Raw genomic sequence first — 6,000 nt, 5'->3', positions numbered from 1 at the left:
GGATGTTTACATTGCTTGTGACAGCAATAAAAGTAAAAAAAAAAAAAAATTTAAACACAATTTATAAAGTACAAAAATAAATAAAATAAATAAAAAAAAAAAATGTTTAAAGTGCCCCTGTCCCCGCGAGCTCGCGCAGCGAAGAAAACGCATACGGAAGTCGCGCCCACATATGTAAACGGTGTTCAAACCACACATGTGAGGTATCGCCGCGATCGTCAGTGCGAGAGCAATAATTCTAGCCCTAGACCTCCTCTGTAGCTGAAACCTGGTAACCGTAAAACATTTTTAAAGCGTCGCCTATGGAAATTCAAAGGTACCGTAGTTCGTCGCCATTCCACGAGTGCGTGCAATTATAAAGGGTGACATGTTTGGTATCTATTTACTCGGCGTAACATCATCTTTCACATTATACAAAAAAATTGGGGTAACTTTACTGTTTGGATTTTTTAAAATTCATGAAAGTGTCACTTTCCCAAAAATTTGCGTTTAAAACACCGCTGCACAAATACCGTGTGATAAAAAATATTGCAACAATCGCCATTTTATTCTCTAGATTCTCTGCTAAAAAATATATATATAATGTTTGGGGGTTCTAAGTAATTTTCTAGCAAAAAATACGGATTTTAACTTGTAAACACCAAATTTCAAAAATAGGCTTAGTCATGAAAGGGTTAATATCACTTTAATCAGTTTACCATACTTTGTGGACTCTATAACTTTTCTACAGACATTCTGGTCTACGTGTATAAAGAAAGATGATTTATTTGCAAAATTTTATAACAGAAACAAAGAAAAACACTTTTTTTCCCCAGAATTTTCAACCTTTTTTAGTTTTTTAAGCTAAAAATAAAAACCCCAGTGGTGATTAAATACCACCAAAAGAAAGCTTTATTTGTGTGAAGAAAATGATAAAAATGTCATTTGGGTACAGTGTTGCATGACCGTGCAATTGTCATTCAAAGTGTGACAGCGCTGAAAGCTGAAAATTGGCCTGGGCAGGAAGGGGGTGAAAGTGCTCCTTATTGAAGTGGTTAAAATACATCACATTTTTCCTCACTGGCATGCTTGGCAATTTTATCTCCTTTAGATTGTAAGCTCAATGGTTAGGGCCGTCTTGTCCATTCTGTATTGAACTGTATTGTAATTGTACTGTCCCCCCCTCTATATTATAAAGCGCTGCACAAACTGTTGGCACTATATAAATCCTGTATAATAATAATAATAATAAAAGGCTTTTGAAAGTTGCTGCCTATGTTCAACCATTTCCACCAAAATTTGCATTCCGAAGCAGAACCGGTGCAACAGGTCTGGAGTCATCACCATTCTTCAATTGCGTTTCGCCCGAGGTTCTCCTTTAAACAAAATCTCCTACACCCATTCCTCCGAGACTTCGCTCAGCGTACTGTCTGCTCCTCGTGTCCTTATTATACTTTTACCAGCAGATGGAGCTGCCATATTAAGGTGTTGCATGTGTTTTTATATATTTATTTATTCTGCAGTTTCATGCATTACGGAGCACAGAGAGAAAAGAGAGCGAGAGCACCAGTACCAGGGATGGAGAACATTAAGAAGACCTGGCTGTTCTGCTTGTCAAGCAGCAGGAAAAGAATATAGCAAGCCTGGTGCCTCTAAGCTGACAGCTTGGCTTTGGGAAGAGCACTGGGAGCTGAGCGCCTGGCTGTCATTACCCTGTGCTAGAATATCTCAGTTCCCCCTCATCAGGTAAGATCACTGTGGCTTTTCTGCTGCTGCCACCTCCTCCAACACATGGTCTGAAAATCATTGCAATTGTCATTTAGAATGATCTGATTTGCACAGCTTCCTCACCCAAAATTCCGCTTTTGTATTTCTCAGCTATCTGTTGCAAGTTAGCCAAATGCATTGCTTTTTTGTTTTTTTGTTTGTTTTTTTGTTTGTTCTCCATCCTTTTTATTTTTTTATATTTTTTTTATTATGCTTGTAGCAATCATCATATCCTTATTTAATACTTCATCTGCTGCCACCCATAAGAGAGAAGAGAAGCCTGCTTCCCTCGATACAGCAGGCTTATCACACATCCACATCAGACCTCTTATTGGAAGCCTCTGTTTATTAGATCTGTTGCTATTTTGCTGGGAAAAAAAAAAGACACATCCTATAGGCCTCAGGGATTTTTTTCCCTCTTTACCGGCTTTAGAAAAGGCCTTTTCAGACAACACATTATGTGTTTTCTACAGAAAAATCTGAAATATTTCCCCCCGTCGCTCCATCATCCAAGTTGAGTTGGAACGATCGGCTCTGAATATTTAATCTAAAGGCAATCATTTGATTATATAGCAGGATTTCCTTTTTGATTTACGGCTTTGTATTGTGCTGTTTCCATCCTGATTTCCAGAACAATGAATGCAAAAGAGGTCACTCGACTAAAACTGGGGTTGTCTAGAGTCCAGTTTGGTTGGGCGTTGCCATCTGTTAATGTTCTAATTGTGTTCAGCACGTTTCTTTGTTGAGGGATCTCGGCAGAAAAAGGTTAATTGCAGGGAAATCATGCAAAGCGATGGTAATGTATGCAGATTGGGAGGTATTCTTTAACTAAGGTAAAGGTTGGGTGATTGCAAGTAGCCTAATCAAGAAGGGAAGTCTCCCTACTATATTTTTAATGTCTTCATGATGGAGGGTGTGGCATGGCAAGCTTTGCGCTTAATTTGAAATTGCCAGCCTGTGATATTTGTCACTGAATATTATAGCTGTAAATGCGCAAAAGAAAAAAAACAAAATAAACATGTTCATTAAAGTGTACGTAAACTCCAACAATTTATATTTATTTTATTTGCTTCCTTTTGTCTGTTAAATATACCATTGGAAGCATTTTGTTATATCTCGTCAACAAGTGCAAAAGCCAGCCAGAAATCTTGTGAGTTCTGCCTCTGGACTGTTATCAGTTATCAGTTCCCTGCTAGCCTTGGACTACAGCTTTGTTCTCTGTTAGCTTTGGACTACAGCTTTGTTCTCTGTTAGCTTTGGACTACAGCGTTGTTCTCTGCTAGCTTTGGACTACAGCGTTGTTCTCTGCTAGCTTTGGACTACAGCGTTGTTCTCTGTTAGCTTTGGACTACAGCGTTGTTCTCTGCTAGCTTTGGACTACAGCTTTGTTCCCTGCTAGCTTTGGACTACAGCTTTGTTCCCTGCTTGCTTTGGACTACAAAACACCTCCCCTTGTTACAGATAAGAGACGTGACGCTACGTGACACTACAGTGTAATGGAGTTCTAACACACTCTGCCCAAGGGTGACAACGATGCTTAGTTCGGTTGTCACCCTAGGAAGGAAGGATATTAATTGTAGGATAACTAGATGAAAATAAAGAGTAAACGTGTGAAAAAAGAAATTGAATGCAGTTGTCACATCTAAAGACTGATAATGTTTGTTTATTATTAATGCTCCTCGGGAACTTCCCCCAGGATCTATGTAACCGTTGTTCTTGATACTTTGTATGTTGGAAAATCCAATAAAATATGTTAAAAAAAAAAAGGCTGGTAAGTTGCAATACTATTAATTTTTGTTCTTTGGGTTTAGACATGCTATAAGGCAGTGCAAAGAGCACTGGTGGTGTGCAAAATGCAAAAAAAGATTATCGGGCAACTAGATTTCACCTTATTGTAGTCAGATAATTCAAAACAGATTTTCTTTACTGGATAAGCATATACTTTTATATATTCACAGAACTACATTCAAAGTGTATGTGTTGCCAAGTATTTTTAATTTAGTTTTGGACAGGGTAGAGAAGGGTTAACGCCCCATTGGGGTTATTTCCCTTTAAGCTGGCCATACATTATACCATTTTCTTATTCAATTTCCGAAAGTGTTTAGGTTTGACCTCATATTATATGGTTTTGGTAAATCTAAAGGAAAATTGTAAAAGGAAATTGTATAATGTAGGGCCAGTCTTAGACTGTTGTCACCAGAACAGGGTTCCCCATTGGAAGATTTTGCCTCACTTCCAGTGCTGGGGACAATTTGTCATTCCCCGGACCTTTGGATTTTAAATGCTCGAGCACATGGCCATACCTGTGTTTATAGTGTATTTCCCCACCAGGGAGCCCACAGGTGCTGTGTACTGTCACTTATAGAAGTTAATCGCTGTATGCAGATATACGTGTGTATACACAAGTCCTTGCATAAACACACATTTGCTTATACAACTACAACTGTGGATTGAAATGCCTGTGTCCAGAGTGGTACGCAGGTACATATACGTTTATTTATGCAGGTACTTGCATATACACATATATGGCTTCTTCCAGCTATTGGATCCTATAGGCAGCTGTATGCAGCATCTGTGGGCTCCCTGGTGTGCAAATATACCAGAACTGACGCTATGGATTTAATAAAACTGGAGCAGCTCTGCATAGAAACCAGCTTCCAGTTTTTTTTTTTGTCAAACCCTAATTGAAAAAGCCAAAGGTCCCTTTCACCCCGGCTGTCCGATCAGGTTCACCAGGTTGGCAGACCTGATCTGACCCCTCCAGTCTCTGCTATGGAGCTGTAGATGTCAGCGGACACATGTCCTCTGACACCCGCCGACATACGATTGCATCCTGTCCAGCAGAAATAGACGGATTGTGGCCCTATTCCCCATTAGTCCGGAGCATCAGATCGAATCGGATGGCATCCGATGGAAACAGACAGGCGGTCCATTTACATCCGATTGCCCCATAGAAGAGAGCAGGATTGTGTCTGTGTCCCCTCTTTATAGCGGAGATGGACCTGTCATCCACTGTCATCAGCAGAGAGATCCCCCACTGAGCAAGTGGATTCCGCTTAGCGGAGGCTTCCCTGTGAAAGGGGCATAAGTTAGAAGCTGATTGGTTACTATGCAGAGCTGCCCCAGATTTTGCACTCTCTTGTGTTAGTAAATCAACCCCTCTGCATCCAAATATGGCCAATATGCATGAGCCCTAATATGTAATTGCTAAAGGAGTTGAGAATCTTCACTCAATATATTGTAGCTGTACCCAGTTGTTCAATTGTAATTAATAAACAGGAACTGTGTTTAAGATGAATCCATGATTGAAGTGAATGGAAGATCCTCGACTCATTTAGTAAATCAGCTTTATAATGTCCTGGTCACCAGAGAGGGCGAATCTCCCCAGCGAGGACACAGACAGCATTAATCTGTTCTTGCCCATCCGGGCGTCCATTTTAAAAGGTTTTGTATGTATGTTCATGTGACCACTGTGATTGGCTGTGTGGCACAGTGGTGTACTGGGTAGCACTTTTGCCTAGCAGTAAGAAGGGTTGCTGGTTCAAATCCCAACCACAACACTACCTGCTTGGAGTTTGCATGTTCTCCCTGTGCCTGTGTGGGTTTCCTCCAGGTACTCCGGTTTCCTCCCACACGCCAAAAACATGCTGGTAGGTTAATTGGATCCTGTCTAAATTGTCCCTAGTATGTATGAATGTGAGTTAGGGACCTTAGATTGTAAGCTCCAAAGACATGCTGATAGGTTAATTGGATCCTGTCTAAATTGTCCCTAATATGTATGAATGTGAGTTAGGGACCTTAGATTGTAAGCTCCTTGAGGGTAGGGACTGATGTGAATGTACAATGTATATGTAAAGCACTGCGTAAATTGGCGGCGCTATATAAGTACCTGAAATAAAATAATAATAAATAAAATAATGATCGGAAGCTGGTCCCACTGGTTATCGATCTTTAGTTGGGATCAAGAGCTGTCTATGACTGCTCAGAGCGCACAGTGAGCATGCTCTCAGCACAGAAACATTGTCTGCCCGGTGAAGCATATGTGCGATGTGTGGGCATTAAAGCCCATCCTTTTATAACTGCCACATATGTATTATGCGGACGCCAATAGGTTAATAACCCGCAGGGTTCTAACTTTTCCTCACTCTATCCAAAACTAGAAGAAAGTTTGGGCTATATAATATGCTTTAAAGTTGTAGTAAACCACCGGCGATTTTATATTTATTTATTTATTTTTAACCTGCAAGGCAAAGT

The 6,000-nt window shown here is 40.2% G+C and overlaps 1 protein-coding gene across 2 annotated transcripts in view; it reads left to right on the top strand.

The window, feature by feature from the left end:
* The first annotated feature begins 1,345 nt into the window (after window positions 1-1,345).
* LOC141147039 (sodium channel protein type 2 subunit alpha-like) overlaps window positions 1,346-6,000 on the top strand; it is a 265,941-nt gene continuing 261,286 nt past the window's right edge. Inside the window, exon 1 of one of the 2 annotated variants that reach the window (XM_073634017.1) lies at window positions 1,346-1,725. The gene's annotated coding sequence lies outside the window, so the exon portion shown is untranslated. The remainder of the gene's footprint in view (window positions 1,726-6,000) is intronic. The other variant, XM_073634014.1, reaches the window with a different exon arrangement.

Source organism: Aquarana catesbeiana, linkage group LG06 (genome assembly GCF_042186555.1).
Source record: "Aquarana catesbeiana isolate 2022-GZ linkage group LG06, ASM4218655v1, whole genome shotgun sequence".
Classification (NCBI taxonomy): Eukaryota; Metazoa; Chordata; class Amphibia; order Anura; family Ranidae; genus Aquarana; species Aquarana catesbeiana.
This window is presented reverse-complemented; position numbering and strand designations above follow the sequence as displayed.